This window comes from Hyperolius riggenbachi, chromosome 8, assembly GCF_040937935.1.
Source record: "Hyperolius riggenbachi isolate aHypRig1 chromosome 8, aHypRig1.pri, whole genome shotgun sequence".
NCBI lineage: Eukaryota > Metazoa > Chordata > Amphibia > Anura > Hyperoliidae > Hyperolius > Hyperolius riggenbachi.
In genome coordinates, this window is record NC_090653.1 from 10,042,974 (window position 1) to 10,066,690 (window position 23,717).

General features: G+C 44.3%; 1 protein-coding gene across 1 annotated transcript in view; it reads left to right on the forward strand.

Annotated features, from left to right (window-relative positions):
* The first annotated feature begins 15,989 nt into the window (after window positions 1-15,989).
* LOC137528026 (xaa-Pro aminopeptidase 2-like) overlaps window positions 15,990-23,717 on the forward strand; it is a 124,793-nt gene continuing 117,065 nt past the window's right edge. The window contains exon 1 of the mRNA XM_068249247.1: window positions 15,990-16,038. The gene's annotated coding sequence lies outside the window, so the exon portion shown is untranslated. The remainder of the gene's footprint in view (window positions 16,039-23,717) is intronic.

Sequence of the window (23,717 nt, forward strand, 5' to 3'; positions counted from 1 at the left end):
TGCTGCCACACTGACTGGCCGCTTAGTCCTCCTGACTCAGTCACTACAAAAGTCTGCGTTCCCACTGCCCAGGTCCACGGATGCATCGAATTTTTTGGGCAGCACTATCAAACTGTGGTACTACCAGTGAGTTGCCATGGTCCTTTTGTTCCGGCCGCTTAGTCCTCCTGTCCTGACTCAGTCGCTACTAAGGTCTGCGTTCCCACTGCCCGGGTCCCCGGATGCATTTCATTTTTGGGCAGCACTATCAAACTGTGGTACTACCAGTGAGGTGCCATGGTCGTTCGTTCTGTGCTACCGCACTGACCGCTTAGTCCTCTTGACTCACTACTAAAGTCTGCGTTCCCAATGCCAGGGTCCACTGACACCTCTGCTGTCATGTCATTGCTATCGCTGCAAGAAAAAAAAAGTATAAAAACCTCTCTGGGTCTTTTTGTGGCATTGGCCACTCATCCTCCTCAAGTGGTACCATCACCGCCAGGTGCCATTGGGACTCACCTTCACCTCTGTGATTGCTTAAAGTGTATTTCCCTGTTTAAAACCACTTATTACCAATGAATAGCCGCATTTCAAGTGTTGATTTCACTTTAAAATCCATTTTCTCAAAAATTATTTTTGGAATTTTTTTTTTTAAATTGTAACCCCTTATCACCTTGATAATCTATGCCATTTGGGGGATTGTAGCATGTATGGGGGCTTTGATAACGTTAAAAGAAAATCCGGATCCACGGCCATGATTCCCCGTGATTGCGTCATTCACGACCAAACATCCACGTCGAAGCATGATCAAAATGCGGAGCCAATCACGTCGGAGGCAAATTTTTTTCGCCAACAGCCGTGGTTGCCGAATCCGTGGATCGGGATATCCAAGCACCCCTGTTAGGATAGACTGAAAGGATAGAGCAATGTGTGAGATGATAGAGAAAGACTATTAACGAGGCAACCCCACGATTGCCACATAACACCGATCCTTTGCTCACTACACTGGCTACCCATAAAATGGAGAATCCTTTTCAAAATTGTCATGCTAACATTCAAATCCCTACATGACCAGGACCTCAGATACCTGAAGGATTTGTTGCAACTGCGTCACACCTCCTACAACCTCAGATCAAAAAGATCCAATAACTTGACCACCCCCAGGGTTCAACTAAAAACCTTTAAAGCCAGAGCTTTCTGTCATGCTGCCCCTACCCCATGGAATGCCTTGCCAAACTTAATCAAGACAGCTCCAACCCTGGACACGTTTAAATAAAAACTGAAAATCCACCTGTTTAGTCTGGCATTTATGATCTGATCACATAACTTTCCCCTGCACACATCACTATGTACTACTAATCTCAGACAAGCTTATGCACTTTGGGTCCTACGTGAGAAAAGCACTTTACTAATGTTTCTTTGTAGTTGTTGACAGTGCTGCTCATCCAGATTCCGGATATCCGGGTAACCCGGATATCCAATCTTTTTTAAGCTATCCGACCGGATTCGGATTCCGGATAACTGGGCCAAAATCTGGATCAGGGCTGTGCCGACACAGAGGCCAGCGAGGCTGGAGCCTCAGGGCGCAGGTCATTAGCACTCTGAGTGGGTGGAACTTGCAGTCTGTGACTCTGCAACTGCGTTGCCCTGGCTGGCCGCCCCCCGTTGCGTTCATGCTGCCTGCTGTGCCTCCCGGCGCTCGCTGCCGCGATTCAAAAAATGCTGGCTGAGCGGCTGACGCTGGAGCGGGAGCAGAGTGTATACATATTCCGCTCTCCGCTACCCTGTTGCCATGGTCACCGTCCCCGCCGCCACCAGTCCCATGGTCACGTGCGCCGCCGCCAGCCCCTCTCTCTTTCACACAGAGGCCAACCAGCGTGCGCTGTGTGTGACGTCAGCAGTGGCGTACCTAGGGCATTTGGCACCCGGTGCTGGGTATTAAAAGACACCTGCCCCCCCTAAAAAAAATGGGCGTGGCCACAACCTGCGGCGTGCTTCGCGGCAAGAAATGGGCACGGTCATGACCAGATGAGGGTGGAGCTAACTAATTTAAAGTATTAGCTAGTATAGTTGCCCCAGTATAGCTAGTACAGTTTCCCCCAGTATAGCTGCCCCCAGTGAAGCTAGTATAGTTGCCCCCAGTATAGATACCCCAGGAGGGGGGGAAGCAGCACTAGAAGGAGGGGCAGTGGGGGCAGCGGTGGGGAGGGGGGAAATATCCCCCCCCCCTCCCTCACCTGGTACCCCTCCTTCTGCCTCTCTCCCCCTCCATAGATTACCAGCGGCAAGTGCAGGGGCGGCGAGGAAGCATGCAGAGAATTACCCACCACTTCCGCAATCCAAGCGCTGGCAGCGTCATGTCGTCACAGATCTCCGCCTTCAATGCCGCCCACTGTGCTTCCTGATTAGCGGAAAATACAAATTATTGATGCAAAGGACCCCAAAGCTCACAAAATTGGTTACTGAGTGACTGTGTGTCCAGGTTACAAAAAAGTAGGTGGAGCCAAAACCAAAAATATGCTGGGAAAATATAAACTGCAGCCATTCTTACACTGTTAATGGCAGGGTTCTCAAACTTTGCACAGTTGGTCTCTGGGTGACTGGGATTAATATTCAGAAAGGTGGGAGGAGCCTACAAAAGCTAATCATAATTCACATATTGATTTTCAAGGGGAATATTTACATTGCTGCCATTCTTGCACTGTTAATGGCACAAGCCTCAAACCTGGTACAGTTGATCATTGGGTGACTGGGGTTCAATTTCAGAAAGGGGGTGGAGCCACAAATTAGATTTGTTTCATTCTAATGCAAATTATTGATGTCAAACACCGCAAAGCTCACAAACTTGGTAATTGAGTAATTGATTAATTGTGTGTGAGGGTTAGAAAAGTGGGCACAGCCAACACCAGCCAAATACATAAGCGGGCAACGCCGGGTCATAAGTGGGCGGAGACAAATACAAATTTTACTGGGAAAATGTAAACTGCAGCCATTCTTACACTGTTAATGGTAGGGTTCTCAAACTTTGCACAGTTAATTACTGGGTGACTGGGATTAATATTCAGAAAAGTGGGTGGAGCCTACAAAAGCCAATCAAAAATTACCTATTGATTTTTCAGGGGAATATTTAATTGCTGCCATTCTTGCACTGTTAATGGCACAAGCCTCAAACCTGGTACAGTTGATCATTGGGTGACTTGGGTTTGGATTGATAAAAGGGGGTGGGGCCACAAACAGCCAATCTTATTTGTTTGATTTTAACGCAGGTTATTGATGCCAAAAACCACAAAGCTCACAAACTTGATCATTGAGTAATTGTGTGTTAGGGTTAGGAAAAGTGTGCGCAGCCAACACCAGCCAAATACATAATCGGGCAATACCGGGGTCATCAGTGGGCAGAGACAAATACACATATCACTGAGAAAATGTAAACTGCAGCCATTCTTACACTGTTAATGGCAGGGTTCTCAAACTTTGCACAATTGGTCACTGGGTGACTGGGATTAATATTCAGAAAAGTGGGTGGAGCCTACAAAAGCTAATCAAAATTCACCAATTGATTTTCAAGGGGAATATTTACATTGCTACCATTCTTACACTGTCAATGGCAGAGGCCTCAAACCTGATACAGTCAGTCATTGGGTGACTGGGGTCCAAATTCACTAAAGGGGGTGGAGCCACGAACAGCAAATCAGATTTTTTAGATTGATTTCAGCCATTCTGTTATTGGCAGGGTTCTCAAACTTGACACAGTTGGCCACTGGGTGACTGGGACTAATATTCAGGAAAGTGGGTGGAGCCTACAGCAGCCAATCAAAATTCCCCTTTTGTTTTTCAAGGGGAATATTTACATTGCTGCCATTCATACACTCTTTGTGGCAGAGGCCTCAAATCTGGTACAGTCAGTCACTGGGAGACTGGGGTTTACATTCTGAAAAGGGAGCGAGCCAAAAACAGCCAATCAGATTTGTTTAATTTCAATGGTAAAATGCAACTTATTGATGCCAAAGACCCCACAGCTCATGAACTTGGTCACTGAGTGACTTTATGTCAAGGTTAGAAATAGTGGGCTGAGCCAAAAACCACTAACTTTTTACATGGGAAAATATAAACTGCAGCTTTTCTTACACTGTTAATGGCAGGGTTCTCAAACTTCACACAGTTGGTCACTGGGGGACTGGGATTAATATTCAGAAAATTAGGTGGAGCCTACAAGAGCCAATCAAAATTCACCTATTAAAGAACGGGATAGGAGGCGCCCGGTCTAGGAAGCGACACAGTATAAGTTATCACTGTAATAGATGGTTATTCCAATCACTATCACCTATGGAATAATAAAATGGTCCTACCTCACAGGTGTATGGAAGGACATAAAGGCTCAAAGGAGTCACGATTAAATATTCGAGCTTTTTTTATTTTGACAATTGGTGCACTTCGACAACGCGTTTCTCGGCTCAACGCCGCTTCTTCAGGTCAATACAAGTGCCTTTAAAAACAAATGGCGACTCTCAGATAACGTTATCACAGTATACATCTAAATATCATTAATCATAAGACACTTTAGGTAAAACAGTGTAAAACAATACTATCTTGACTGTACAAGAAATAAAGTGATTACACTAACTCATACACATAAAAGGTTAATAAATAATATAATAAGTCCATCAGTAAAATATATATATATATATATGTATATGACATCAATAGATAAATAAATAAATAAGATCTAGCAATTCTATGCTCACTCTGGCATATGTGTGTTACCCTGAGATCAATAGAACTAGCACACATGCCTAAATATACATAAATACACCCACGTCTCTAAGCCTACACATTTATGCGTGTAGGCTAACACCCACCCCCGGATGTTCCCAGATCTCTATCAATTATCGCTCAATAGAAAGTGGTGGGGGGCACATAGTATAGTATATCCTGTGTGGGAGGTAGGGAGGAAATAGCTCCCTTAATATATGTGGCGTCGGAGGGGCTTACTCGCTGTGTAGCTTGGAGGTAAAGGGCTATTGGGGGACTAAGGTCACATTACAGGCCGCTTGCGGCAGAATGCGGCTGACTGCAGCTTGGAGGTAAAGGGCTATTGGGGGACTAAGGTCACATTACAGGCCGCTTGCGGCAGAATGCGGCTGACTGCAGCTTGGAGGTAAAGGGCTATTGGGGGACTAAGGTCACATTACAGGCCGCTTGCGGCAGAATGCGGCTGACTGCAGTGCAAAAAGGCTGGCAGTTAAGTCTCTCAACGGAGAGGAGAAAAACGGGGGGCATAGGGTGGCAGATTCTATGTGTATAGTGCCCCGATATGAACCTGTGTGCAGGGCTGGTATGTAACATAGAACAAAAGGGTGCGCGGATAAGGGAGGCATACCTGTAGAATTCGTGAGTCACGTATCCGGGCGCCTAAGACGCGCCATGTGCAGGGCTGGGGGTTAATAAGGTATCCCTCTCTCAGGGTAGGCGTATGCGCATATGGTGACGTCATTCCGCTCTGCACGTGATGTTGCTACGGAGGCCTGGATGTCCTGGTGTATTGTAAGAGTACAGCGGCCATCTTTGTGGAGTCTGAATTTGACATAAAACGGCGGCCATGTTGGAGGTGGCTGCCTGTCATAGGAATAGCTCGCATAGGGAAAAGGGGTACGATTTGAAGAAAAATTATCTTTTTAGACTTTTCTGATGGGGAATAGGTACAAAGGTACACTTCTGTATAGAAGCGATGATAACTTTTCTTTATTTATTAAGTTAATTGTACCCCACGTGGAAGAATCATTCTCAGGGTCTGTTGGAGGGCTGGTGCTGCCCTCTACTGGTGGACAGAAATACTAATGAATATGAAAATAAAATTTTTTTAAAATACTCTGGCTTAATTCTCTTTTGTCTGGGTGGAGTGTATACTCCGTAAGTGTATCTAAATTAATTTAGTATATTTTTGTATCTCTGAGGGGCACCCTTAGTTTTTCCCTAGTTTGTGTGTCTGTACTGGAGGGGTGTCACCTATTAAAGGTCTATATGTTAAGGGTATAATAATATCAGAAATATGTCAGTACATACAAGAAACATATACATGGGTACACAATAGTAACATAATTGCAATAAAGAAAAAAGGAAAAATAAAAAATAAAAAACAAGATAAAAATGCGAGTATATAAATATATAATATAATATATACCATATAATAATACAGGTGGATAACCACGGGATAGTGTTAGGGTATTTGACATAGAAAACTTCTATAATTCTAACTTAATGGAGAATGAACTGGCGGGTGGTCTGCTTATAGGGTGCTAACTTAGGCTTAAAGTATGGCCCAATTTAGGCCCAAGAGGGGGAGGGAAAGAGGGGGGTGGGGGATGGGAAGGAAGAAAATGAAGGGGGGGGGGGGGTTTGGGGGGGGGGGGGGAAGGGAAGACTTGGGAAAGAGAGGAGGTAAGGGGGGGGGGCCATGGTGGGGGGACGGGAGGGGGGGGGGGAAGAAGGGGGGGGGGGCGGGCGAGGGCAGCCGGATAAACTGGCATCTCGTGTCCAATGGTGGTCATTGACATTTGCACTGTACAGTAAGGTGGGTAGCTGGTTGTTGGTGGTCTCTAATAAAGATACTTAATATTGTGTAGTGTATCAGAAGTTATGTTCTAGACATATGTTTAGGCCTTCTGGTTGTCGAGTGTTCAGCTGGAATATCCAATACATCTCCCTTGCTTTTAATATACCGTGTCTGTTTGGAATATTCTTCTTAATTTGTTCAATTGGGCAGACTGTAGTGCCATCTATGGACTGATTGTGAGTATATTTGTAATGCCGTGAGAGACCGTGTTTCAGGAAACCTCTTTGGATATTCCTTTTATGTTGTCCCCATCGTGACCTGAGGGATTGGGTAGTTCTGCCTACATATTGGAGTCCACAAGGGCATGTAATTAGATATATAATAAAGTCGCTAGAACAATCAACAGCATTCTGGATCGTAAACGTAGTATCGGTTGCAGTCGAGGTAAAGTTCCTTTGATCTGTTTGGAGTAGCGGGCAACATAAGCACCGTGGTTTCCTGCATGGTTTGCTTCCCCTATCTCTGTCGGTATTAGCTTGAACCATTATATCGTCCTTTTTTACTCTACTAGGTGCCAATATATTTTTCAGAGTTTTAGCGCGGCGAAACACTTGTTTTGGTTTATTTGTAAGATTTGTTTTCAGGAATGGATCATTCATCAATAGAGGCCAATGCTTGTTCAGGATATTTCTTATTGATCTATGGTTGTTAGAGTATCGTGTGATGAAACTTGGTTCCACTTCTTTGTTTTCTTTTTTCATTTTCTGTAGTTTTCGTGGTCCCCTCAATATTTCTTCTCTATCTGCTGCCCTCGCTTTTCTTTTTGCCTCATTAACAAGTTTCTTTGGGAAATGTTTTTCTTTGAATTTTTCCGTCAGGGTTTTTGCTTGATCATTGAACGTTGTAATATCTGTGCAATTCTTTCTGATCCTCAAGAACTGACCATATGGGATGTTTGTCTTCCATGGTTTGTGATGACAACTGTGGAAATCAATATATGAATTAGAGTCCACTGTTTTGAAATGGTTTCTTGATTTTATCTTTTCTTCTTCATGGTATACGACTATGTCAAGGTATTCAAGTTCTTCTTTGTTGTAATTCGAGGTGAACGTAATCCCCCAACTATTCCCATTGAGATAGTCCTTAAATGTGTCGATTAGTGCGATATCTCCATCCCAAATGATGAATAAATCGTCTATGTACCTTCTGTACAGGATTATATTCTTATTATACGGATTGTCAGGGCCTAGTAGTAGCTTTTCCAGTAGGCCCATTGTTAGGTTAGCATAGCTCGGGGCAAACCCCGCCCCCATCGCCGTTCCTCTGGTCTGCAAGTACGTGGTGCCCATAAATTCGAAGAAATTATGCGTAAGGATGAATGCTATGGCTTGGATGAGAAAATACTTTTGTTTCACTGGTAGTGTCTCGCTGGAATTGAGATAATGCCAGACTGCCCTAAGCCCAATATGATGGTGAATGTTGGAATAAAGGGAGCATACGTCAAGTGTTACCCATACGTAGGTACTCTTCCATTTTATTTCTTCCAGTTCCGACAGTAATTGGGTGGAATCTCTGAGGTAGGATGGTAACTGTTGTACGAATGGTTGTAGATGTTGGTCCACTAATTCCGACAGATGAGATGTCAATGACTCAATTCCAGCTATAATAGGACGGCCGGGTGGGTTGGTGACTGATTTGTGAATCTTTGGGAGATGGTAGAAGTGTGCTACTGGTGGGTTTGGGATAATGATGTATTCTTTTTCTGTTTTGCTGATGATTCCTTCTTCCCAAGCACGTTTTATCATCGCGTCCATCACTCCTTTGTATTCGATGGTCGGGGCTTCTTTTAGTTTCTTATAGTATTCTTGATCTTGTAGAATTCTGTCGGCCTCTCTAACGTAGTCTCCTTTGTTCATAACGACTATCCCCCCCCCCTTGTCAGCCGATTTTATCACTATGTCTTTATTTGATCTCAGGTTCTTCAACGCTCTTTCTTCCTTTTTCGTTAGGTTTCCTTGAACTTCCTGATGTTCCATGTCTCTAAAGTCCTGCATGACTTGTTTGTAGAAACTTTCAATATATGGGCCACGATCATTAGTGGGATAGAAGTTTGACTTTCTCTTTAGTTCTGTGTGTATATATTTCTCCATTTCTAGTTCATTATAATCCAAATATGGGGTTTGGTTGTCGACTTCCGTATCTACGATCAAAGGTATAATAGGTTTATCCCTGGTCTCCGAGTTATTACGTAGTTTCTTCATGGCAAAGTGCCGCTTGAGTGTGAGTTTTCTTGTGAAGGAGTTAAGATCTACAAATAGTTCATATAGACTTGAGGGTTTTGTGGGGCAAAAAGAGAGGCCTTTACATAAAACTTGCTCTTCTACATCTTTAAGTTTATATGCCGATAGATTAAAAATAGGTTTTCTGGCTACAATGTTTTGATTTTTATTTAAACTACTAGTTCTCGGTTTGGTCTTTTTGCCCCCTCGTTTTCCCCTTTTCCTCTTTCTTCCGGGCTGGAGGCTTGTCTCTTTTGTGCTCTCATAGGGGAAGATACTGTCAGAGGACTGAGTTGTCCGATCGGGTTCGGTAGTCTGGGCCATAGTTGTGGGGATTCTCCCATGATGGTTGGTAGCTCTAAAAAAGATGACGATGTTGTTTTTTCTGTATGATTGGATTCTGAGCTACTATTGGGTCCCGGTGAATAATAGTCCGTAATCTGGTTCGGTTGCGATCGATTCATTTGGTTACCTTTGGGTTGTTTGTTATATCTCGGGATCTTAGTGACTGGTATCGGGGTGGTGGCAGTCATAGATGAGGTAGAGGGTAGTTGGGTCTCTCGTGGGGGTCCCCGTATACCAGTGGTTTCCCCCTTGTCATTTGTTTCATCTTGTGTCTGTGAGTCATAGATACTCAAATCCAATAATTCTTGATCGGAAGTCTCTTCTTGAGCACCAATTTCGAACTTTTTTGTTGTAGGTCCTTTTCCTATTGGCGTACTGAAAACTTCCAGTTCTCCCTGTGCCTCTGCTTCTTGATGTGGTCTATTGTTGATTTTTTCTTTCGGTGTCTGCGGTGGATTGTTCATAACCTGTAGTCCGTCTGATTTAAGGCTGGTTACTTTGGGGTTCTTTAGTTGTTCATTTGATGGATGTACGCCACGTTCCAGTGTGTGTTGTAGAGGATTCGGTTCCGCTGTGTTAGATTGTATTGGGCCTTCTGGTTGAATCGGGTTCCGACGTATGTGCTCCCTGTATGAGGTCTTTCTCCTTTGTTTCTTATGGTTTGGTCTCTGATTGATGAGTCTGGGTGGGTGTGGTCTATATGTGGGGGCCTGTTTAGGGTGTATAAAGGGCATGTTGTTGGTTTCCATCTCCTCTACGTGGGGATCTGGTAGGGTCCCTGGATCAGATGGTAACTGATGATGAGGGGGGGTCCTTCTGGGTCTCTGCACCCTCTGTTGGTTATTCCTATATAGATTCCTGTCACGGTTGATTTTCCTAAGTTTATTCTCTGAGATCTCTAATTCAAATCTGCTCAATTTAGTGTCTAGAATATGTGAGCATGATTTAAATTGGTTTGTGTGGGAATGGGTGATAAGGAGATCTTTCTTTTCTTTAATTTGAGGTTTGAGTTCTAGAATAATAGATTTCCGTTTATTAGTAATACGTGTCATCATCCCCCCCGAGCAGGATTCAAGGTACTCATACCACTCTTCGGTGAACACTGGGTCATTGGGGAATGGGGATTCCGTTAATACACGAAGACCCCCTGGGGAGATTTTCTCCTCTATATAAGTTTCCTGCATCCCGATATCTGCTATATTAAAAAATTCCGATTTTAAAAGTTTTTCCAGAGCAAAGAAAATTGGGCCCAGGTCAGGGGTCACCTGTTCCGGGTCTAAGGATACTTGTTCTTCCTGTTGCTCTGGCCCTTCTGGTCGAAAGTTACTCAGCTTAAATTGGTCCAGGAGTTTTGCTCTTTGGACAGAACGGTCTTCTAAGAAATCCATGGGTTGTTCTATGCGTCGAGACGGTCTACTACCGGATACTGCTTGTGGAACGGACTGGAACGTTGTCCTTCCGTAGAAACAACTAGTAGAGGCGGCGAGAAAAACACAAACAGGTCCGGGAGCCCACTCTGGTGCAATATCGTTAGTGCATATGGATAAGGTGCAAACAAACAAAATGTATACTCACAAGTCTGGGTTGCAGCAAAGGCAACCACTTGTGTTCGCAGGTGGAGAAGTACCGTCTCCACTCGGCCTTGCGCTTCCCAGCTGGTCGCTGCTCCTGGTGAAAATGATTTTTCGTCGGGGAACTCGACTCAAATCACCCTCGATATAGAGTGTATATGAGGGAGGGAAACTATTAAAGAACGGGATAGGAGGCGCCCGGTCTAGGAAGCGACACAGTATAAGTTATCACTGTAATAGATGGTTATTCCAATCACTATCACCTATGGAATAATAAAATGGTCCTACCTCACAGGTGTATGGAAGGACATAAAGGCTCAAAGGAGTCACGATTAAATATTCGAGCTTTTTTTATTTTGACAATTGGTGCACTTCGACAACGCGTTTCTCGGCTCAACGCCGCTTCTTCAGGTCAATACAAGTGCCTTTAAAAACAAATGGCGACTCTCAGATAACGTTATCACAGTATACATCTAAATATCATTAATCATAAGACACTTTAGGTAAAACAGTGTAAAACAATACTATCTTGACTGTACAAGAAATAAAGTGATTACACTAACTCATACACATAAAAGGTTAATAAATAATATAATAAGTCCATCAGTAAAATATATATATATATATATGTATATGACATCAATAGATAAATAAATAAATAAGATCTAGCAATTCTATGCTCACTCTGGCATATGTGTGTTACCCTGAGATCAATAGAACTAGCACACATGCCTAAATATACATAAATACACCCACGTCTCTAAGCCTACACATTTATGCGTGTAGGCTAACACCCACCCCCGGATGTTCCCAGATCTCTATCAATTATCGCTCAATAGAAAGTGGTGGGGGGCACATAGTATAGTATATCCTGTGTGGGAGGTAGGGAGGAAATAGCTCCCTTAATATATGTGGCGTCGGAGGGGCTTACTCGCTGTGTAGCTTGGAGGTAAAGGGCTATTGGGGGACTAAGGTCACATTACAGGCCGCTTGCGGCAGAATGCGGCTGACTGCAGCTTGGAGGTAAAGGGCTATTGGGGGACTAAGGTCACATTACAGGCCGCTTGCGGCAGAATGCGGCTGACTGCAGCTTGGAGGTAAAGGGCTATTGGGGGACTAAGGTCACATTACAGGCCGCTTGCGGCAGAATGCGGCTGACTGCAGTGCAAAAAGGCTGGCAGTTAAGTCTCTCAACGGAGAGGAGAAAAACGGGGGGCATAGGGTGGCAGATTCTATGTGTATAGTGCCCCGATATGAACCTGTGTGCAGGGCTGGTATGTAACATAGAACAAAAGGGTGCGCGGATAAGGGAGGCATACCTGTAGAATTCGTGAGTCACGTATCCGGGCGCCTAAGACGCGCCATGTGCAGGGCTGGGGGTTAATAAGGTATCCCTCTCTCAGGGTAGGCGTATGCGCATATGGTGACGTCATTCCGCTCTGCACGTGATGTTGCTACGGAGGCCTGGATGTCCTGGTGTATTGTAAGAGTACAGCGGCCATCTTTGTGGAGGCTGAATTTGACATAAAACGGCGGCCATGTTGGAGGTGGCTGCCTGTCATAGGAATAGCTCGCATAGGGAAAAGGGGTACGATTTGAAGAAAAATTATCTTTTTAGACTTTTCTGATGGGGAATAGGTACAAAGGTACACTTCTGTATAGAAGCGATGATAACTTTTCTTTATTTATTAAGTTAATTGTACCCCACGTGGAAGAATCATTCTCAGGGTCTGTTGGAGGGCTGGTGCTGCCCTCTACTGGTGGACAGAAATACTAATGAATATGAAAATAAATTTTTTTTAAAATACTCTGGCTTAATTCTCTTTTGTCTGGGTGGAGTGTATACTCCGTAAGTGTATCTAAATTAATTTAGTATATTTTTGTATCTCTGAGGGGCACCCTTAGTTTTTCCCTAGTTTGTGTGTCTGTACTGGAGGGGTGTCACCTATTAAAGGTCTATATGTTAAGGGTATAATAATATCAGAAATATGTCAGTACATACAAGAAACATATACATGGGTACACAATAGTAACATAATTGCAATAAAGAAAAAAGGAAAAATAAAAAATAAAAGGTTTGAGTTCTAGAATAATAGATTTCCGTTTATTAGTAATACGTGTCATCATCCCCCCCGAGCAGGATTCAAGGTACTCATACCACTCTTCGGTGAACACTGGGTCATTGGGGAATGGGGATTCCGTTAATACACGAAGACCCCCTGGGGAGATTTTCTCCTCTATATAAGTTTCCTGCATCCCGATATCTGCTATATTAAAAAATTCCGATTTTAAAAGTTTTTCCAGAGCAAAGAAAATTGGGCCCAGGTCAGGGGTCACCTGTTCCGGGTCTAAGGATACTTGTTCTTCCTGTTGCTCTGGCCCTTCTGGTCGAAAGTTACTCAGCTTAAATTGGTCCAGGAGTTTTGCTCTTTGGACAGAACGGTCTTCTAAGAAATCCATGGGTTGTTCTATGCGTCGAGACGGTCTACTACCGGATCCTGCTTGTGGAACGGACTGGAACGTTGTCCTTCCGTAGAAACAACTAGTAGAGGCGGCGAGAAAAACACAAACAGGTCCGGGAGCCCACTCTGGTGCAATATCGTTAGTGCATATGGATAAGGTGCAAACAAACAAAATGTATACTCACAAGTCTGGGTTGCAGCAAAGGCAACCACTTGTGTTCGCAGGTGGAGAAGTACCGTCTCCACTCGGCCTTGCGCTTCCCAGCTGGTCGCTGCTCCTGGTGAAAATGATTTTTCGTCGGGGAACTCGACTCAAATCACCCTCGATATAGAGTGTATATGAGGGAGGGAAACTATGAAAGAACGGGATAGGAGGCGCCCGGTCTAGGAAGCGACACAGTATAAGTTATCACTGTAATAGATGGTTATTCCAATCACTATCACCTATGGAATAATAAAATGGTCCTACCTCACAGGTGTATGGAAGGACATAAAGGCTCAAAGGAGTCACGATTAAATATTCGAGCTTTTTTTATTTTGACAATTGGTGCACTTAGACAACGCGTTTCTCGGCTCAACGCCGCTTCTTCAGGTCAATACAAGTGCCTTTAAAAACAAATGGCGACTCTCAGATAACGTTATCACAGTATACATCTAAATATCATTAATCATAAGACACTTTAGGTAAAACAGTGTAAAACAATACTATCTTGACTGTACAAGAAATAAAGTGATTACACTAACTCATACACATAAAAGGTTAATAAATAATATAATAAGTCCCCCCCCCTTCATTTTCTTCCTTCCCATCCCCCACCCCCCTCTTTCCCTCCCCCTCTTGGGCCTAAATTGGGCCATACTTTAAGCCTAAGTTAGCACCCTATAAGCAGACCACCCGCCAGTTCATTCTCCATTAAGTTAGAATTATAGAAGTTTTCTATGTCAAATACCCTAACACTATCCCGTGGTTATCCACCTGTATTATTATATGGTATATATTATATTATATATTTATATACTCGCATTTTTATCTTGTTTTTTATTTTTTATTTTTCCTTTTTTCTTTATTGCAATTATGTTACTATTGTGTACCCATGTATATGTTTCTTGTATGTACTGACATATTTCTGATATTATTATACCCTTAACATATAGACCTTTAATAGGTGACACCCCTCCAGTACAGACACACAAACTAGGGAAAAACTAAGGGTGCCCCTCAGAGATACAAAAATATACTAAATTAATTTAGATACACTTACGGAGTATACACTCCACCCAGACAAAAGAGAATTAAGCCAGAGTATTTTAAAAAAAATTTATTTTCATATTCATTAGTATTTCTGTCCACCAGTAGAGGGCAGCACCAGCCCTCCAACAGACCCTGAGAATGATTCTTCCACGTGGGGTACAATTAACTTAATAAATAAAGAAAAGTTATCATCGCTTCTATACAGAAGTGTACCTTTGTACCTATTCCCCATCAGAAAAGTCTAAAAAGATAATTTTTCTTCAAATCGTACCCCTTTTCCCTATGCGAGCTATTCCTATGACAGGCAGCCACCTCCAACATGGCCGCCGTTTTATGTCTAATTCAGCCTCCACAAAGATGGCCGCTGTACTCTTACAATACACCAGGACATCCAGGCCTCCGTAGCAACATCACGTGCAGAGCGGAATGACGTCACCATATGCGCATACGCCTACCCTGAGAGAGGGATACCTTATTAACCCCCAGCCCTGCACATGGCGCGTCTTAGGCGCCCGGATACGTGACTCACGAATTCTACAGGTATGCCTCCCTTATCCGCGCACCCTTTTGTTCTATGTTACATACCAGCCCTGCACACAGGTTTATATCGGGGCACTATACACATAGAATCTGCCACCCTATGCCCCCCGTTTTTCTCCTCTCCGTTGAGAGACTTAACTGCCAGCCTTTTTGCACTGCAGTCAGCCGCATTCTGCCGCAAGCGGCCTGTAATGTGACCTTAGTCCCCCAATAGCCCTTTACCTCCAAGCTGCAGTCAGCCGCATTCTGCCGCAAGCGGCCTGTAATGTGACCTTAGTCCCCCAATAGCCCTTTACCTCCAAGCTGCAGTCAGCCGCATTCTGCCGCAAGCGGCCTGTAATGTGACCTTAGTCCCCCAATAGCCCTTTACCTCCAAGCTACACAGCGAGTAAGCCCCTCCGACGCCACATATATTAAGGGAGCTATTTCCTCCCTACCTCCCACACAGGATATACTATACTATGTGCCCCCCACCACTTTCTATTGAGCGATAATTGATAGAGATCTGGGAACATCCGGGGGTGGGTGTTAGCCTACACGCATAAATGTGTAGGCTTAGAGACGTGGGTGTATTTATGTATATTTAGGCATGTGTGCTAGTTCTATTGATCTCAGGGTAACACACATATGCCAGAGTGAGCATAGAATTGCTAGATCTTATTTATTTATTTATCTATTGATGTCATATACATATATATATATATATATATATATATATATATATATATATATATTTTACTGATGGACTTATTATATTATTTATTAACCTTTTATGTGTATGAGTTAGTGTAATCACTTTATTTCTTGTACAGTCAAGATAGTATTGTTTTACACTGTTTTACCTAAAGTGTCTTATGATTAATGATATTTAGATGTATACTGTGATAACGTTATCTGAGAGTCGCCATTTGTTTTTAAAGGCACTTGTATTGACCTGAAGAAGCGGCGTTGAGCCGAGAAACGCGTTGTCGAAGTGCACCAATTGTCAAAATAAAAAAAGCTCGAATATTTAATCGTGACTCCTTTGAGCCTTTATGTCCTTCCATACACCTGTGAGGTAGGACCATTTTATTATTCCATAGGTGATAGTGATTGGAATAACCATCTATTACAGTGATAACTTATACTGTGTCGCTTCCTAGACCGGGCGCCTCCTATCCCGTTCTTTAATAGTTTCCCTCCCTCATATACACTCTATATCGAGGGTGATTTGAGTCGAGTTCCCCGACGAAAAATCATTTTCACCAGGAGCAGCGACCAGCTGGGAAGCGCAAGGCCGAGTGGAGACGGTACTTCTCCACCTGCGAACACAAGTGGTTGCCTTTGCTGCAACCCAGACTTGTGAGAATACATTTTGTTTGTTTGCACCTTATCCATATGCACTAACGATATTGCACCAGAGTGGGCTCCCGGACCTGTTTGTGTTTTTCTCGCCGCCTCTACTAAAAATTCACCTATTGATTTTCAAGAGGAATATTGAAACTGCTCTGCTGTTACACTGTTAATTGCAGGGGCCTCAAACCTTCTACATTCGGTCGTTAATGTGAACCTCCAGACTAAAAATCTACTCAGCAGAACTGAAAAGGCTCGGTGTTTCTTTAACAGTTTCACAGCATCAGAACTTTGTTTTTCTTACCAAAGCATCATTTTAGCTGCATTTTTAGCTAAGCTCCACCCGTCAAATAAAAAAAGCCCGGAATTTTTTTCACTGATGCTGTGCAGAGCATGATGGGATTTCCTATGTTGTTGTTCACGTTGCCTAGCAACTGGGAGGGGTAATCAGGACACAGGACAGTTGGAACTGTGTCTCATGCTCCCTGTCACCTCCTTTCAACCAAAAAGATGGCTGCCCTCATGAAATCACAAACATTTGCCTGTTCTTTTAAAACAGGGTGGGTAAGAGATTATATTACCTATCTATCTATTAATTAACATAACTAATGTAACTTAATGACAGTATGTTTGTTTAGGCTGAAGTTCCTCTTTAAGTAACTGGGGTTCAAATTTCAGTAAAGGGGTGGAGCCACAAACAGACAGATTTCCTTGCTGGATAAACTGCTTCCATTAGTACAATTTTGATGCCAGGAACCCAAAAGCTCATAAACTTGGTCACTGCGTAGTGACTATGTGCAGAGCCGGGACAAGGTCCTCCAGCACCCAAGGCTGAGACACCAAAGTGCGCCCCTCCATCCCTGCCACCCCAGCCATCACACACTGATTGCTATTAGACTAAGAGGCGCCACAGGGCCCACAACCTCCCCAACACCTTAATATCTAGTTATCTGGCTTGCAGTCACTGCCATGTATCCCCTTTTCTTATTTCTTTCTGCTTCAAACACAATTAGGAATGACAGCTGAATGAATTCTGCGCCCCCTCCTACTCTGCGCCCTGAGGCTGGAGCCTCTCCAGCCTATGCCTCGGCCCGGCCCTGACTGTGTGTCAAGTTTACAAAAAGTGGGTGCAGTCAAAAACAGATTTTTCTGGGAAATTGTAAACTGCAGCCAGTCTTCACTGTTAATGGCAGGGTTCTCAAACTTAGCATAGCTGGTTACTGGGTGACTGGGATTAATATTCAAGTGGGTGGAGCCTATAATAGCCAAACAAAATTCACCTGTTGGTTTTCAAGGGGAATATGTAAATTGCTGCCATTTTTACACTGTTAAAAGCAGATGCCTCAAACCTGCTACAGTTGGTCGAGTGACTGGGGTTCAAATGCTAGAGAGGGGCGCAGCCACAAACATCCAATCTGGTTTGTTTAATTTCTATGGGAATATACAAATTATTGATGCCAAAGACCCCAAATCTCACAAACTTAGTCATTGAGTGTTTGTGCGTTAGGGTTAGAAAAAGTGGGAGGAGCCAACACCAGTCAAATACATACACGAGTAATGCCGGGTCATCAGTGGGTGGAGACAAATACAAATTTCACTGGAAAATGTAAACTGCAGCCATTCTTACACTGTTAATGGAAGGGTTCTCAAACTTTGCACAGTTGGTCACTGGGTGACTGGGATCAATATTCAGAAAAGTGGGTGGAGCCTACAAAAGTGAATCAAACTTCACCTATTGCTTTTCAAGGGGAATATTTACATTGCTGCCATTCTTGCACTGTTAAGGGCACTGGCCTCAAATCTGGTACAGTTGGTCATTGGGTGACTGGGGTTCAAATTCGGAAAAGGGGGTGGAGCCACAAACAGCCAAGCAGATTTTTTTCATTTCAATACAAATTATTGATGCCAAAGACTGCAAAGCTCACAAACTTGGTCATTGAGTCATTGTGTGTTAGGGTTAGAAAAAGTGGGTGGAGCCAACACCAGCCAAATACATACCCGGGCAACACCGGGCAATCAGCTAGTGGATAATATATTACGTACGTATATGTGACAAGCACATCTATTGTATATCAGCTGGCAGCTGCTAAGTAATAATACAGTATCCATTTATGGTGCATTATATGAAGGATAATATTATTAGTGTGTTTGTGCACTGTCTGTCATCAATCATATCACTCAGGTGTCTGATATCCATGGGTTTGAACAATGCACCTTTTTTTGGTGTTAAAGAAATCATGAGGTAAAAAGTTAGCTTTACTCACCTGGGGCTTTCTCTGCTCTCCGTCACTGTCCTGGGTTCCCCGCACGGTCAATCATGGCCACAATGTCCGCTGCGCAGGCGCAGTAGTTCTGCGCAGTGGACATTGTGGCCATGAGTGACAGTGGCGCTTCACGCAGGCGCAATAAGGACGACCTAGAGGTCGTCCTCTACGTCGTGCGGGGAACCCGGTACGAGGGCGGAGAGCGGAGCGGAGAAAGCCCCAGGTGGGTAAAGCTAATTTTTTTACCTCATGATTTCTTTAACACCAACATAAGGTGCATTGTTCAAACCCATGGATAGCACTCTTATTACCTAATTTATATAAAAAAATGTTGGTATCACTTGTTTGCTGTTAATTTATATAAATCTGTTCTCCTGTTAAAAAGTACTGCCTTATTTTTGGATATCTTAATGGTACATTAAACTTTGCATATTTATGTGTAATTACAACAGCTTGAACTACTCGAAAGGGGAAGGGGCACGTGTCACATGGCACTTGGCACATGTCACGTGGCACTTGTCACGTGTCACATGGCACGTGTCACGTGACACGTGCCAAGTGACAAGTGCCATGTGACATGTGCCAAGTTAACTTAAGTGTTGACATGTGATCTGGAAATAAATTACGCTTATTGAGAAGCTGGTGTGCTGACCAATCATCTCTACTACTTGGATTATTTTGGGGTGTTGCTTAGCGCTCAAGGTCATGCACCCAAAGAACTACTAGGATAAGTGTGCCGCTCTGTACCTTCCTACCACTGACACGTGCCAAGTGCCACATGTTGCACCTGCTGCTGCTGCATTGCCCAGCTCCTGCTGCCAGTGCAGCTCCCACCGGCAGGTTGCCACAGGCCACTGCTGCTGTGCTGATACCACCTATATTTAACCCAAATCACAATTGCTGTGTAATTTTTTGGAGGTGTCTTGGCTGAAAACTGTCATATCCTATGTTGTGCGGTTGGACTTTGGACACAATGTGGGCTGCAGGATCGGCGTCTGGAACCTAGGCCTGATGTTAATTGACAACCATTTTTTTTGGGGGGGGGGGGGGATTTTAATTTCCCCACATCATGAATTAGTGTTTCCCTTTAAAAAAAAATAATGATGCTACATGCCTCATATACCCTAAAAAACGTTTTTAAAGCAATTTAAAGGCCACTTCCGGTTTTCTATCCGGATATCCGAATCCGCCGGATACTGAGGTCGGATATACGATTCGGATTCAGATCGGAAAATTTTGAACTCGGATATCCGACCTGGATCAGATATCTGGTTATCCGGGTCCGAATCCAATCCGGATTTTGAAAAGGGATATCCGAGCAGCACTAATTACAAATACATTTAGTTTTAAATTATCACTTTGTTTAAAATTCATTTTTTAACTTTTGTTATTATTCCAGAGACGCATAATTTATGTTTAATTAGGTTTCTGTCTGACATTTAGCAGAAACTATCAATAACACGTTACCATAAAAATACACGTAAAGTGTAAATTAAACTGTTCAAAACATTAGTTGTAATCTTACTCATATATTTTTAAGTCCAATAACACCTTTCCATCTATCAAACAATATTTTAGTGTTACTGATTTAGGTGATTGAAAAGAATAGAGTTAAAGTTTTTTGTCTTATTATTACTACAAGTAACCAAGCAGCTCGGGGTGACCCAAACCACCAGGAGAGTACAGGGGGCCAGAAGACACAGAAAAGCCCTCAATACTTAGTGTAGTTTGCCTTCTTAAAACAGAAGGAAACTTGCAATAAGGGCCGTTTCACACTTGTCGTAAAAACGTATCCGTGGCTCTGTTTTTGAAAAACCGGAGCTACGGATAGCAGTGTTAAAAATAGCAGCCGTCTTCACCCAATTCAAAAACGGATCCATGGATGATTCGGGGGATCCATTTTGAAAAACTGAATGGAGAGTCCAGACTTGTTGTGACTTCACGGACCCCAGATAGGACATCATGGAGCCCGGATACACGGATCTCCCTCTACACAGAGCACTTTTGCACACAAAACAGAGGCAAAATGCGGATTGCCTACTGCCTGCTCCTCCCCTCGACATCATCTCTTATCCAATAGAAACACACATGAAGAAAGGACATACGTTTAAACAGACTGGAAACGTATGCTACAAAAGGACAACATTTTGAAAAAACGGATCAGTTTTGCATCAGTTTTTAGAAAACTGCATTTGCAACTGGACAAGTGTGGACCGAGCCTAATTCAGTTAGCTATCAGTGAACACTTGTGGTTACCCACAATGCACCACTACTGAATATGCAGATTATCTCTTTATGCCCCTGAAAGCCAGGCTAGCATCCAGAACCGCTGGTGTCTAGCAAGCCTATAGCTGTACATTTTACACAGCCACACCAAGCCCATCAACTACTACACTTAATCCTGCTCTCACACAGAACCCTCCCTCTACCTAACCCTAAGACCCCCCTGGTGGTGCCTAACCCTAACCACCTCCCCGTGGTGCCTAACCCTGAGACCCCCCCCTGGTGGTGCCTAATCCTAACCACCACCCCACCCCACCTCACCCTCCCGTGGTGCCTAACCCTGAGACCCCCCTGGTGGTGCCTAACCCTAACCACTTCCCCGTGGTGCCTAAGCCTGAGACTCACTGGTGGTGCCTAACCCTAACCACTTCCCCGTGGTGCCTAACCCTAAATCTCCCCTGGTGGTGCCTAACCCTGAGATCCCCCTGGTGGTGCCTAACCCTAATCACCCCCCCCATGGTGCCTAACCCTGAGACCCCCCTGGTGGTGCCTAACCCTAACGACCTCCCCGTGCTGCCTAACCATGAGACCCCCCTGGTGGTGCCTAACCCTAACCACCCCCCATGGTGCCTAACCCTGAAACCCCCCTGGTGGTGCCAAACCCTAACCACCCCCCGTGGTGCCTAACCCTGAGACCCCCCTGGTGGTGCCTAACCCTAACCACCCCCGTGGTGCCTAACCCTGAGACCCCCTGGTGGTGCCAAACCCTAACCACCCCCCGTGGTGCCTAACCCTGAGACCCCCCTGGTGGTGCCTAACCCTAACCACCCCCCGTGGTGCCTAACCCTGAAACCCCCCTGGTGGTGCCAAACCCTAACCACCCCCGTGGTGCCTAACCCTGAGACCCCCTGGTGGTGCCTAATCCTAACCACCCCCCCCCCCCCCCCCATGGTGCCTAACCCTGAGACCCCCCTGGTGGTGCCTAACCCTAACCACTTCCCCGTGGTGCCTAACCCTGAGACCCCCTGGTGGTGCCTAATCCTAACCACTTCCCCGTGGTGCCTAACCCTAAATCTCCCCTGGTGGTGCCTAACCCTGAGATCCCCCTGGTGGTGCCTAACCCTAATCACCCCCCCCCCCCCCCGTGGTGCCTAACCCTGAAACCCCCCTGGTGGTGCCAAACCCTAACCACCCCCCGTGGTGCCTAACCCTGAGACCCCCCTGGTGGTGCCTAACCACCCCCCGTGGTGCCTAACCCTAAATCTCCCCTGGTAGTGCCTAACCCTAATGACCCCCCCGTGGTGCCTAACCCTGAAACCCCCTGGTGGTGCCTAACCCTAAATCTCCCCTAGGGGTGCCTAACCCTGAGACCCCCCCCTGTTGGTGTCTAACCCTAAGACCCCCAATGGTGGTGCCTAACCCTAACCCCGAAATTAAAAATCTCGAAAAGAATGTAAAAATGATTTAAAAAAAAGTTATATTACATGTCAAAACAATAATTAACATAATTATAATTATAAAAATCAATGTAATATTGATAAAAAAAAGTACAATATCAAAATATTGAAAAGTTAAAACAATAATTAAAAAAATGATAATCATGAAAACTAATTTTCTAACAATATTTTCAGTTTCAGAACGATAAATAACAATAGGCGCGACAGTTTAACGGGCCCCCAATTCGTCCAGTTTTAGCCGATATTTAACATTAGAGTCAATGTCGCCGCCGGATTTGTCCACTTCTCATATGCATCCAATTTTCCTGTTTCCTTTGAAACTCAGTAATTCTGTTATAATTCTCTGCTAGAATGGCATCGTTTCCTGAGAAGCGAAAACTTGCAAATACTGACTGAAGACACCAGGTGGCAGTATAGCAACAATTTACAGTGCATGAGCCAAATTACTTCTCACTATACCAACATTTTTACAGGAAGGTTTTGTGGCTGGTGTGATTATAATTTATAACACTCTACAGTTCTGTGGAGTTCTCTAATGCTTACTTGTGTGATCTCTCTCCTCTCTCTCTCTCTCCCTGTCTCTCTCTCGCTAGCTCTCTCTCTCTCTCTCCCTGTCTCTCTCCCTGTCTCTCTCTCGCTAGCTCTCTCTCTCTCTCTCTCTCTCTGTCTCTCTCTCTCTCTTTCTCCCTGTCTCTCTCTCGCTAGCTCTCTCTCTCTGTCTCTCTCTCTCTGTCTCTCTCTCTGTCTCTCTCTCTCTCTCCCTGTCTCTCTCTCGCTAGCTCTCTCTCTCTCTCTCTCTCTCTCTCTTTCTCTCTCTCTCCCTGTCTCTCTCTCGCTAGCTCTCTCTCTCTCTCTCTCTCTCTCTCAATTATATTCAGGTGCGCGATTAGCCACTTATACCAAACAGGTGCTAATGATCATCATTTATACATGGGTTGCAATACAATCATTCAGGCCTCTTTTCCAAATGAGCAGTTCAACCACCCGCGTGCCACAAATGCCATTTGTTGAAGGGGTTCAGTGGTTCTTGTAGGGTCACTTTAACCACTTCAGCCTATCTGGGTATACTCATCCAGATAGGCACTGCTCAAGTCTATCTGGACATGTATCCGCATCCAGTGTAGTGCGCACACGCACATGCACATGCGGACATTGATCGGACTTCGTGGTTTTTCCGTTTCGGTGGTTGTGGAAGGGAAGCAGGGCTTTCCCGAACCAATCGCAGTGCCTGTAATGAATAGACATGAGCCTCATGTCATGAGGGTATATTGCTGTTATTTTAGTGCATAAGGGCTTACAATTGATGGTACACAAAACAAAAAAAAACCTAAACAGAAAAATACACCTTTATTTCCAAATAATATATGGTCGCCATACATTGTACTCGAAACATAATTGAAATGTAGTGATAGGCAGCACTAATGGGCAAATAAAATGGGTAGGCTTTAGTTGCAGTAGCA